General features: G+C 38.2%; 1 protein-coding gene across 2 annotated transcripts in view; it reads right to left on the bottom strand.

Annotated features, from left to right (window-relative positions):
- The window catches only part of glceb (glucuronic acid epimerase b), a 42,602-nt gene that overhangs the window by 15,619 nt on the left and 14,206 nt on the right, over nt 1-12,777 (bottom strand). The window contains exon 2 of one of the 2 annotated variants that reach the window (XM_020605836.1): nt 4,000-4,104. The gene's annotated coding sequence lies outside the window, so the exon portion shown is untranslated. Of the gene's footprint in view, nt 1-3,999; nt 4,110-12,777 lie in introns of both variants that reach the window. The other variant, XM_020605835.1, reaches the window with a different exon arrangement.

Genomic DNA, 12,777 nt, shown 5'->3' on the forward strand with positions numbered 1-12,777 from the left:
TAAATCTTGTTTTTATATACTCTATGTGCTGTAAACTAATTTAACAAATAATTTTAACACCATCATTGTCTTCTTGATGATTTCTGATTCAGAAACAAAAGTGAAAAGATGAATTTTGCTTTCTTATGTTAAGATGATGAATAAAGTTAAAGAAGGGTTCCAATACATTTTAAGCTACTGTTATTTATTTTTAAGGCACTTAATGGATTGGCCCCTTCTTGCCTCAGCGAACCCCTGCAGTGGCACAAGCCAGTTAGATCCTCTCTGATCACAGTGGAGTTGACACATCTCCTATTTGAGTGTTTTATTGTCTGTGTCTTCTGCTTTTTATTTTATTTTATTGTGGCTTATGTGAAGTACTTTGGTCAAAAGGTTGCTGTTTTTAAAGTGCTATACAAATACATTGATTTAATTTGATAAAAAACACTTCACATGAAGATGTAAATCGTATTTGCTGATATGCACAAGACGAAAAACAATTTAACAAGTCATGCAGAGTAGCTGCAGTGTCTCTAAACATCATCAGGCATTACTTGAACGAAGATAAGAAAAAAGAGCTTGAGTCATTTCTGGAACAGTTTTATTTTATTGTTTAGGGATATGGACCTGTTATCTTTTATGATACCGCTGGACCTTAGTGAAACCCACTGGTTATTAGCTCAACTGAGAAAGTTCTGCATACACACAGTCCAGTAATATCTTGGAAGAAAACCACACTGACATGAAATATATGAAGACAGGAGGTGAAAGACAAACCTGCTGGAGGAAAAAAGTCGTTCATGCTTGACAGCTTAAAGCACAAGACAGTGGGAAAACAAAAGCAGCTTTTCAGCTTACATGCTCCCAGTGTCCTACCTACCTCAGGAAACTGAAACGTGCGTGAAGTAGCAGGCAGTGAGTTGACAAGACTTTTAGGTTTTTATATGATGGCATCATACTGTATAAATCATCAGTTCAAGCAGAGCATGAAATCAAATGTTTAAAAACAAACAACAGCAAAAAAAAACATCAACAACAACAACAAACCACTGTGGACATTGTTAAATGTCCTTTATGACAAACAAGCTGCTCATCCCCATCTTGGTCCCTAGTGCAGAATGTACAATATTTACAATTTGTGGAAAATGCTTCAGCGCTCAGCCTAGAGACGGGTGAAAGGAGATGTTTTTACTCTTCCTAAAAATCACCTGCAGCCATCACAGCAACAAAAGCTGAGAGCTCGTGAGGATCCCTGGGGAGCTACTGGAGCAGAAGCCTAGTGTATGTGTGAGGTGCAGGTGTCGTAGCCCTAAATAAACTTTTCACTGCACTCTTCTAAAGGTGAAGCAAGGGAGGAGTTTGAGGCTGCCTGTGAATTATCAGCTTATGCTGTAGTTGTGAGGCATGTTATCTCCTGTGGAGATAGGATGATTTGTGTGTGCGCATATGTATTGTGGGTGTCTGTCGTGGTTCTCAGCATGATTAACATATTGTGTAGGCATCGGGGTGAATTCAAAACAACAACTGCCAGGGGATAAAATAACTTGCATCTTTATCCTAATACCATTTAATATAGGAGTAGAATACCGATCTCTTTCGCCACCTGTTTGCAACACTCACATTCTAGTACAATTACACATTATGTTATTGAAGGGATGTATTCAAAGTTTTGGTCAATAACAAACCAGCCTGTCTGGCTAACATATCTGTGACGGAGTATCAGTATCAAATATCAGTCTGCATTGAGCTGAGTTAGTTTTACATTCAGCATGCAGCCTTTTGAAGATGGGCCACCATAAAGTTGGACAGAGACATCTGTGTTAAGGGTTATGCAGCACCTACTGCACCTACATGTGTAGATTATGCTTTATGCTACATCATAGCTAATGTACACCTCCCCAAAAATTTAACTATAGGTGTCAGCAAGAACTGTGACTGTTGCTTATGGTTTTTTTCCCCTTCATGTTTCTGCGAGTGGTGGCATGTTTAATGAGGGTGAAGACAGCATTAACAAAGTTAAAGACAACTATATCAAGTCTTCTCCTTTTCAGGAACAGACATCTAACAAAGAGTTAACACTGCAAACCTTCCACAGTGAGTGCTGCAGTGGCAATTAATAAATGTAAACAGTTTACATAGTAGTATTCTCTTATTTATTAATAAGTCACAATGAAATAACATCACTTAGATGAATCTTTGTGTGTAACCATCGCAAATGTAAGCACAGTTACAGAAGAGAATATAAAGCATGAACTTTCAGCCATGGCGGGTGAGTAGAGTCGGGATGTGTTTTTGCTCGTCTTGCATATTTACGACATTATTTGGACTCAAAGTTTTTATGCATCATTCACAACATGCTAATGATTATCAAGGATTCCGTTTCTTGTGGCCAGCATTAAAATTGAAGCCACCCCTCAGCAGGTCCCAGAAACAACACTTCATCAAACCTTCACACATCTCCACCCACAGGCCCACAAGACACATCTCTCCTTTTACACAGATGCCAGGGTGGAACGGTGGCGCCAATTTTACTAAGGGCCACTGATTGCAGCTGACACCACAGAGCCGCAGCCACCGTGAGCAGAGAGGTCTGCATATTTATGTCCAGTACTGGGGAATCACTTCAAGGAAAATAGGGGGAAAAAATCACAAATTTCTAAAGCCCGCTGTGGTGATTAGATAAGATAAAAAAAAAAGGAAAACACTAGCTAATCCTCATAATTCAGAATAGAACCAGAGAATATTCGCTCGAATAATGATTTACATAAATAGACAGATTAATCTTCTGTCAACTGACCATTCAATTAGCTGGTGTAGCTCTGGGAGACAGTTGCAAATGATTGCAGATGGTTTTGAGTGTGATCCATCTGCTCACCATCAAACTGTAAAATATGCCTTAAGACATAAACCTTGGTGTTGCTTCAGCTAACAGACCTACTCAAACTTAACAGCCCAGTGTATAAACTTCACTGCGCAATAATACAGTGTTGTTCAGAGGCAGCCGAGAAGTGAGTAAACTGCTCTGAAGTTAATGCGCCTGTGTGTTTTATCTCTAGTAGGAGGATTAAGCAGGTCATTACCAGAAAGCTTATAACGGAGGCCTTCTGAGGGATTTAGCAATCACCTAATTAAATGGCACAGTGATGAGAGAAAATGTATGCAGATTTTTAGAGAGAGGCCAAACTAGCTGCTTGTCCTACAACATCATACTGCAGAAACAAATGTGGATCTAAGAAACAGAGTCACAAAATATGCTAAAAGCTTGGATTTACAAGTGTTGTAACAACAGTCTGGCAATTAGGGGGAAAAAGGCACTGCACACTACCAGTCAAAGCTTTGGACACACTTTCCCATTTAATTGAACAGGCAAGTCTGTCCAAACCTTGTACTGGTTGTGTATATAAGTTGTAGCTTTGGGATTTAAGTGTCCTTGCGTCCCAACTTCTCTCCCCTTACTAAAACAATAAACTGCATTACAGTTGGTTTGTCTATGTACAACATGGTTTTCTTGTGTAAAAAAAAAAAAAACAATGCACTCAGTATTTAGAAAGCTGTATGTTGCCAAGTGCACAACAACTGGAAACTGAAATCAATAAACTGAACTCAGCAAATTATTGACCAACTATTTTTATAGATAATGATGTGGTGTACAACGATAGTTTTCATGTAGGTCTTATGTATGCAATAAAGTCTGCAACATAAAATAAACAGTGGTGTATAGAGGAGTGTAGTGTCTCAGGTCCAGCACTTTCTCTTGCATGCAGATACACAATTACCCATGTCATACAAGATCAAGAATCCAGAGTTAACTCAAAGAATGCCGTCTCTTCTTATGGTATCAAAAATGATTCAGCGATGACAAGAGAAGGAATGCAGGCCTTAGGGCCACTTCTAACAGCTGGGCTTAATCACTTCATCATATAAGCAAGACCAGGCCATTTTTCAAAGTGGATATAAGAGCACTGAGCTGATTTAATTTTAAATCTTGACAGTGAGGACCGTATGGATACTGATACTGACCTTTAATCCATTCACAAAGAAACGGCTGACTGGCTGGACATCATGTCGACATTCACCACCAAGTCTTCACACAGCTGCTGCTTCTGCTTGCAGTTTCCTCACTACCTATACTGGAAAGAGGAGAAATTGGATTTATTTGGGCTCAAAGTTATGTATGAGGGCACATAAACATGCATTTAAATCTGTAATTTTGTATGCAAGAGTGTGGATGCAAGAGCATATTAGAATTTTAATAACAAGATAACAACAAGACAAAAAAAAAAAAACAAAGGGATTGTTGTGCTAAATAATTGTGAAAATAACAAGTCTCTAATGAACAAATTAAGATCCAGTTAAATTACCTTAAACCTAGTTTGGCACTGCTGCAATATTAAGGTTACACTGGACAATATAGTATTGACTTTCTAGTATGTAAAATATGCAAAAAGGTTCTGCACATTTGTCTGCATATGAACATGACATGAACACATTTATAGATCTTGTTGTTTCCCTGGTCAGTTTCATGCTGTTACAATTTTTACCTTTTGACAATGGTGTATAATTCCCTCTGACTTTCATTTGAACCAACCTGTTTTTTCCAGGCCTTACAATTTGTTATAAAAGAAGCCTAAAAGACTCAAGCCGTTTGTGTCGTCATGACTCTAAAGCGCCATGACGACACCTAACTCAACCAGAGTCCCTGCTTACTCTGAACATCTTTGTAGCAGCAGGCTCTAGATTCCTCACATATAATCCTATAAATGATGACTGATTGCTCCTGCACACTATGAAGCTTAGATACGTTACAAACTTTTCGAAAATTAAGGGTTGCATTTTTTTTTTTTTTTTTTTTTTACTGTGGCTAATTATAGCCTTAAATAAACATTTCATAAACCTTGACACTGATACATTACAAATTAAGGATGAATTTATAGGCTTTCTGACAGCAGAGTCATTACTGTACAACCAATATGTCAATGCAAATATGCAGAGAATGACATGGATACTTTCCTCCGTAATTAATCTCAATGTATTACTAACCTCTACTGAAAGAGGCTATTAAATTAAGGAAGGTGCTAAATCGTCACATCGAAGAGAGCATATTGATCTTATTATGCAATGTGCTCATTGACAAAGCACTTGGATTAAACCAGCTGGGCTCCCTTTCGTTGTTACATGTTGCACTGCTGTTGAATAGAAATTAGGAAGAAGGCCAAGAATAAGACGAGCTGAACAGACAAAAACAACATGGACATGTTTTCTTATAATGTAGTCCAATTAGACTAGTTAAATGTGTTAGTGTGTCATTCATTACTACTGGAAATCAATATCAGAGACTTAATGTGGAAACATTTCTACCGTTTTCTTCCTCAGTATCTTCTCTCAACTACAAGTAAAAGATTAAAGCAGGACAACTCCTAAAATGAATACAGGTAATTTATGTTCAAAACCTGTAGCTACATCCTGCAGTCTGAGAATAAATTCAATTTTACTTAAATATTTCTGATTTAAGTATGCTCTGATGACACAAAGGGAAGATGTGTGGGTTTTGTGCATCTCTAACCTCATTCTATCTAAAAGATGGTACATGTTGTACCCAGCCAGAGTGAAAAGGGAGTAGAAATGTCAGCAGTCTTAATCAATATTCCCTGGCTACTGTATGGGCGTACTGATGCTGTTTTGAGGCAGGTGTGCTGCAAGCAGATGGCGAGGGGTAGAAAATGAGAGTAAACGTCAACGCGGCTCATTCTTCTTGGAGCTTGCCATCTCTGCATTTTCTAGGCAACATTTCATTCCAGATATTTTCTCTCTGAACATCTGGATATAGCCTTCTGAGAAGCAACTCAGCTGAGCCACTGCTCAGGGAACCACTTACACAGAAGCCAAAATTTTAAGGCAAAGAGCAACATGCCAGTCTATACACTGAGAAATCATGTCTGCATAACAGTACGCCTCTGCTTACGTCCGATGAAACTGACAATTTATACAATATTAAGCTCATTAAGGTTAAGGGGAAATGAGCAGTGATGTGACTGTTTAGACAACCATCTAGTAAATACATTGATAAGGAGATAAACAGCAGGGAGATGTGTCTGATGTAGCTCAGCAGGGGATTGATTACCTCCTCTGCTGCCCAATTTCCTGAGAGAAAGCCTGCATATAGAACGGTCTCTTAAAACAAAGTCTATGACTGACTTTAAGAATCTGATTATTTTGTTAGTACAGCATTTTTATTTGATAGTGATAATATGTGTAAAAGCTGTCACGGTCTATTATTCTAAACATTCCTTATTGTCAGTTTTTATCCAAAACAGGTTTTGATATAAAAAAAAGGAGCTGATGGACTAATCAGAAATGAGCACCTTCTGTGTTTTAAAAGTACGTCAATGAGCCACTATAGCAGAAAACAACTTATTTGCTAATATAATAAAATAAACTGCATTTCAGGCTGGATGATGAAGAGTTTCTTTTTCAAGAGATTTTTATATATAGTTATTGAAATAATGTCTTAATGTGTAATCAAGGGCAGTGAAAGCCGAGCAGCACTCTAGCTCCTCTTCAAGATGGCTTATGATGCGGCTCTCCAAGATTAACACTGTGCTGACACCATTTTCATAGCCTTTACATGTTGTCCCATTGAAATGGCCCTTCTTAAGCAAGGGGATGATGCCTTGAATCCAAATCATGAATATCAATATCATGGCTTTCTCCTGAGTGAACATTCTGGACATTAGGGTGAGGATATTTCTTTAACAGCAGCTTGTCTGAGATTGATATTAAGTCATTCATTATTCTAGTTGCTCCTCATTTGCTGCCATCGTGACACAAGCAGTCATCTATCAGGACTTGTTGGGGTAAAAAAAAAAAAAAAAAAAAATAGAGAGAGAGAGAGATGGATACCCATCTGTTAGGCATTTATAATGCATCCGTTTCCATCTCCGGGGAGTCAAAGGCTGGCCAGACACTGAACGATCGCGCCACTGATGCCGCCACGGTGCCAGCCATCACTGACCATCTGATGCCTAGAACATTATCCAAGAGTTCTGAGTCTGCACAGTGAAGAATCAATCATGCGAGATTGCTGCTTGCAAACCTGGAGCAACATGATTAAATGTGATCACTTTTTAATCACACATCTCATTAACTCTCTACCTCTTTCACCTTACATATTCTTATTTACAGACTGAACAGACATTAACAGTGAACACACCCTCACATGTCACAGGAAAACCACTTGGACACTCATCCATGTATAAAAAGAGAAACAAGTACAAAAGGCTACATTTAAAATATTCATCTGTCATTAGATAGGAAACAAAAGGGAAAGTGGTCTTTTAAGGCTAATTAGCATTATGCATGTTTTCTAGCAAAGGTTAAATAAAAATGTAATCTTATAAAAAGGTAAATACAACTCCTGCTCATTACTTGTTCATAATGACTTGTCAAAGACAATAAAAATGACACAATCTGGGGCTACACCTTAATATGCACTGCCATAAAAGAATCTAACCCATCTAAATTAATACTGGTCTAATTAAATCAAAGAAATATGCATAGACCAATAATCAAGACAGTGTGAAACCAAAGATCCTTACAAAGAACCCCCAGTCAGTCCTCAACCCTCTAATCATTGCTTTATTAACCTCTTACTGCACATAACGTGGTTATTTACCAAAGTTTAATCAATGAGCTCTCATTAAACACTACAAACCTGGGGGCCTAGCTAGCAACCAATGCATGGGAGACTCCCCCTCAGCGCCAGCCCCTTGCTAGCCTCTCCCAACTCTCAAAACAGAGCAATTTTCACACTGGATTTAGTGAACAAAAGGGTTTCAGTGGGCCTGCATCACATGCTAAGAGATGCGTTGTGGCTGTCACAAACATTCAGGAATGTAGACAGTAAATTCTGATGTTATTTAGTGCCGCTCCGTATACTCTCAGGGGCTCCGTCAATCCCTTTTTGTGCTTGTGAAAAAAAAAATGCAGATTCGTTTCAGCACCTTATACCCAAACTGGGTGCAGCTGTTCACTCACTGCTTACTCTCTTTTTTACCATGGAGAAACTATTTTACACTTACATTTTTTTTTTTAAATTAGATAAACACATTTTAAGCTGCTTTTTGTATCACTCATTAGATGGTAGTAAAGCAATTGTTAGAGTGACACAGTTACAAGCTGAGGAAACGAGAAATGGGCTCTGGGGAGGCAGGTGAAGTCAATGCGCAAACATTGCCAAACAGAAAAACTTCAAAAACAAAGTGTCTCTGAGAGACACTCCTGCTTTGCACGCACACTCTAAACTGAAGAAAACGGGATGAGAGGATAAGAATTGGAGTGGGAGGCAGCAAGGACAAGTTTGCAAGAGGAAGCCAAGATAAAAGTAAACAAGAGTCTGGAAGTTTCTGGAAGCAGAGTAAATACCCTTGGTGCCTGTCAAGACTCCGTGGTGCTCTCTGAAGTGAACTCTGCTTTTATGCTTGTTGGCAAAATCTGGCAATAGGAAGACCATACCCTGAAATTCCAGTAATAAGATACAGAATGTGCAAATTCATATAAACACACACACACACACACACACACACACACACACACACACACACACACAACCTTTAACAACAGCAATAAAGCAGTTAAGGTACAGGAATGATTCCTTATCTCATTATTTACAAATAATGAGATGTAAAAAAGCTGGGACTGTAACTTACAGTCACCTTATCAGTCTAGACAGTTCCACATGAGACTTCACTGCTATTTCACTGTGCTACTAACGCAAAGTGGAAGCTCATCGTGTCATTTCCAGTTTAACCTTAATTCTTATATGTTTAATTACCAAATAATCTGCAATTTATTATTAATTGTTTGGTGTACAAATGCAATCCAAGCTCATTCAGTTAGCGGCAATATAAATATAGAGGAAGGCAACAAAAATCCGTTAACGTAGACCCACTGAATGTGTCATTTTTACATAAAAAAAGACTAGAATGATTAATTACTTTTCAAAACTGTTACATTATTGATTATCAGATAATTGTTTCTGCTTTAAAATGGAGCCGAGCAGTTTAAATTTAATGTTCAATTTTTAAATAATCAAAACAAATATTTCTTGACTTTTCTTCCTTCAAAATAAAAACCAAAATAATGCACCACAGAGAGCACAGGAAAACACATTTTGTCTTTGAAAGGACAGAGAATAGGCACTCTTGCACTCTTGAAATACAGAAAGGCAAAAAGACATGAGAATATGTCCTGCTGGCTTCTGTGTGTCTGACAAATATCTCTGAACAGACACCTTGGTGTGAGCCCTGAAAAAGTAGAGGGCTGTGCCCCAGATGCCTTTCACATGAAGACAAGACTTGCATCTTCAGAACCTTGTTAGTTCTCTGAAAAGGCCACCGACTAGTTTGGAATATTAAGCAGCTCATGCTGTCGGAAATCAAAAGGATTTTGGAGGAGAGTGGGAAGCTTCAAAAAGGCTTTGATGGTATATATCGCTCAATCTCCTGCAGATATGACAGAATGAAATAATAAAGACAGGGGAACAAAGGGCTTCTGAGAGAAGAGGGTGGCAGAGGTAATTCGGTATGCATGTATATTGCTCAATCAGTCTTGCTCTTAAAATGTCATGACTTCTGATTGTAAAGACTGAGCATGAGACAGAAATAGAAAAACGGGAAGAAAGAGAGACATCAAAGTGTTTCAGGTCATTTATCATAGCAGGAAAACCCAGTTGCCTCACTTCCAGTAATGTCCAAATGCAGACCACATTTCCAGCATTAATAAATAAGTAACATGACCACGCTGCTCCATGCTATAACACCTAGCACCACTGCTTCTTTACTTCTTCTTTAATAAGGAGGCAGCAATAGCCAGAGAAAACCAAATGCAATGAAATTTTGTTTCTGGTTGGTTATCTAATGGAGAAGGAGAGAGGACCGAGGCAGAAAGCAGATCAGAAATCCTTGCTATGATGAATCTAAGGTCAGGGTCGTAATTAAATGATTAGACTTCCAGCGTTCTTTGCAAGACTAATTACAGAAACAGCAGGTCCCACTGACAGAAGTTTTTTTTAATATGACTAAGACAAACAGGAACATTTTTAAACAGCACTCTACTGTAAATTACACATGACTTTTTAAAGAGATCAGATGCAACTCTGCTAACATCTCTTACAATACAACCTACCTTCACTCACAAAAATGTGTTTGTTGCCCTTGAGAAAGGTTTTTCAACTTGAGAAAAAAGGTTAGGACGTAGAAGAAGAAGACAGTCAAGACAAAGCCTGTCTTGAGATTTAATGTGTAAAGCACCTTGACTCACAAAGCTAAAGAAAAAAGAAATCTACCAGAAATGTCAAAATTCAGTAAGCCGCCCAGCAACAAGGCTGAACATGTCTGACAATGGAAAGACAAGCTGCTCAGAGGGAAAGGAAAAGCCTTGAGGTAATATAGAAAATGTCTTTTCTAACTTGCCTTGTCGTTGGTATTCTGCAAGGCTGGCTATAGTTAAGTAGACTTTCCAAGCTAATTATTACTCTAATCAGGGCAGCGGAGTCCTGTCAATCTCCCGTTTTCTCTCTTCCCTGCAAATGCTCTTGGATAAACACTTTCAACCTCTCTCCATAGCTCTTAAACAATTTCCTTCCCTTTAAGTTTATCCTTACATGATGCTTCTATGGTCAGACCTGAAGGGCACTGGAGCTACTATACAGTTGTTGGTTTGCAATTTTAGTAATTCAGGAATCTGATCATCCTCTATTTTTACAGACTGTACTAAAAGGTCATACCAATTTTTTGACAAGTTCTAATCCCATGTGAAACCAGGGATATCCATGTGGATGGGCTTAACATTTCTGTCATTGCCCAAATGTACACTACAGTAGAGCATGTGAAGAAGTCTCTTTGTCTGGGTGGGTATCATGATTAGTTACCTTTAATGTAATCATACTCATTAAACGTCAGATGAATTTTAAATTTTTTGTTAATTGTGAATGATTGTGAAATGTAAGTCAAACTGATGATGGGTAAAAGGGTAACTTATAACAATATGCATGGATGTGGCTATGCAGAGCACCTGTACTGCTGCACATTATTATTGAATATGTAAGGCTAAACCATTATGGCAGTTATATTTCAGTGCTCCCTCTTGGAAACTGTGCATGGTCTAAAGCATGTACGAGATGCTCACATTCTCAATGTGAACTGAGAATGACCCAAAACAAACTCATGCCAGGAGCCACTCCTTGGCGTTCTCTACCTCTCCTGTCTCGTTTCCTGAAGCCATAATATGAACTATGGATGCCCTGTTGTGACAAACTGTACAAAATGCAGCCTCCAGCCCAAAGCTAGCGTTAGCTGAGTAATCACTACATTTGGCAATCCAGTAGAACGCTCACTTACCACTAAATGTCACACAAAGCAGTAATGTTGAGCAAAGCTTGAATTACTCTCCAATGAGAATACTATTAATTCAATACAAAGGTCAAATCATGGCCATGCTAAGTTGCTAAAGTTACCAAAGCAAACACCTTAGCTTTAGATGCCAACACATCCAGAAAGAAGAATGCAACATCTGAATCAAATTTGAGCCATTTGGCTGCTTTTAACTGATTTTGACCCTGATTTTGCTCTTTCTTTGTCTCACTCTGTGTATAAAAGAGCATGGCCTCTTCAGTGCTATGTCCAAAAAAAAAAATCACTCCCTATACACTCCTCTTGTACAGTAATGAAATCCAATGCTCCTATTCTGTCATAAAGTATACTTTTATGGAGCCTATAATGTCTAGTTTTTGTTGACATGAACAAAAAAAAAAGTCTCCCTAGCAGGTGCACCATCCAAAAACAATCTCACAGTGCAGTGCAGTGCATTTTATTTTATAGATGCAAAACTACAATCACACAACATTTTATCTGTCAGCAATTATGCTAAATTATTATTCATAAGTGTATGCAATATTAATTTACTGCTAACTCCAGAGTGAACTACTGATTGTAGTCTTTACTACAGGCAGAAACATTACTGCCCTCTTTCACTACCTCAATACAGAAAGCTGCCTCTGTGGTAGGTAATGATGCTAAACAAGGCTCTTCTCCTGTCTGGACACTCATCCCTCTTTTATTCAGTCAGCATTTCCAGGGCTTATAGACTTCAGCAGCATTCATAATGAAAATATAGACACTAAAGAAGGCACAAGAAAAAGCAGGTATCATTAAACTCTCAGGAAGAAATAACAAGCAAATGAACCAACACCAGAGAAAATGGAGGTGTTAGCATGCCATCAGCCAATCAGTGTCAGCTAAGCAAATTCTCACATAGAGAGAAAACACTAAAACATTTTCAGTCTCTTTTGTAAATCTCTTTGTGTTTATCCAATCAACTGAATCATGCTTAAAACTCGAAGAACAAAGGAAATCTTATATCTTCAGTCTCACCCAGACCTGATCTCCTCTTCCACATACCAGCCGAATTTTGTGGTAATATTTGAGCAGAGTTGTCTGAAATCAGTGGGTTAAGTCCAACTTAAATTTTCTGACCTGCCAGTCTGAGCAGAAGCTCATTAGGAGAGAGACTGCTGAAATTACAAAAAAAAAATAAAAAATGTCCTGCTCATTCGTAGGTGGAAAAAGAGCAATGGAAAGTAAACTAGCAAGACTACACTTAATGCACTATGACAGAGAAATGAATACATAAACTCCATTGTACAGAAACAAGATAATTAGATAAAACATCCTTTGTCCCTTTGGTGATTTATGATTGCCATAAACTGCTAATGAACTAATTAATTATTTTTTCAGGACATGA

The sequence above is a fragment of the Monopterus albus genome, unplaced genomic scaffold (genome assembly GCF_001952655.1).
Source record: "Monopterus albus unplaced genomic scaffold, M_albus_1.0 scaffold72.1, whole genome shotgun sequence".
Taxonomy (NCBI): domain Eukaryota; kingdom Metazoa; phylum Chordata; class Actinopteri; order Synbranchiformes; family Synbranchidae; genus Monopterus; species Monopterus albus.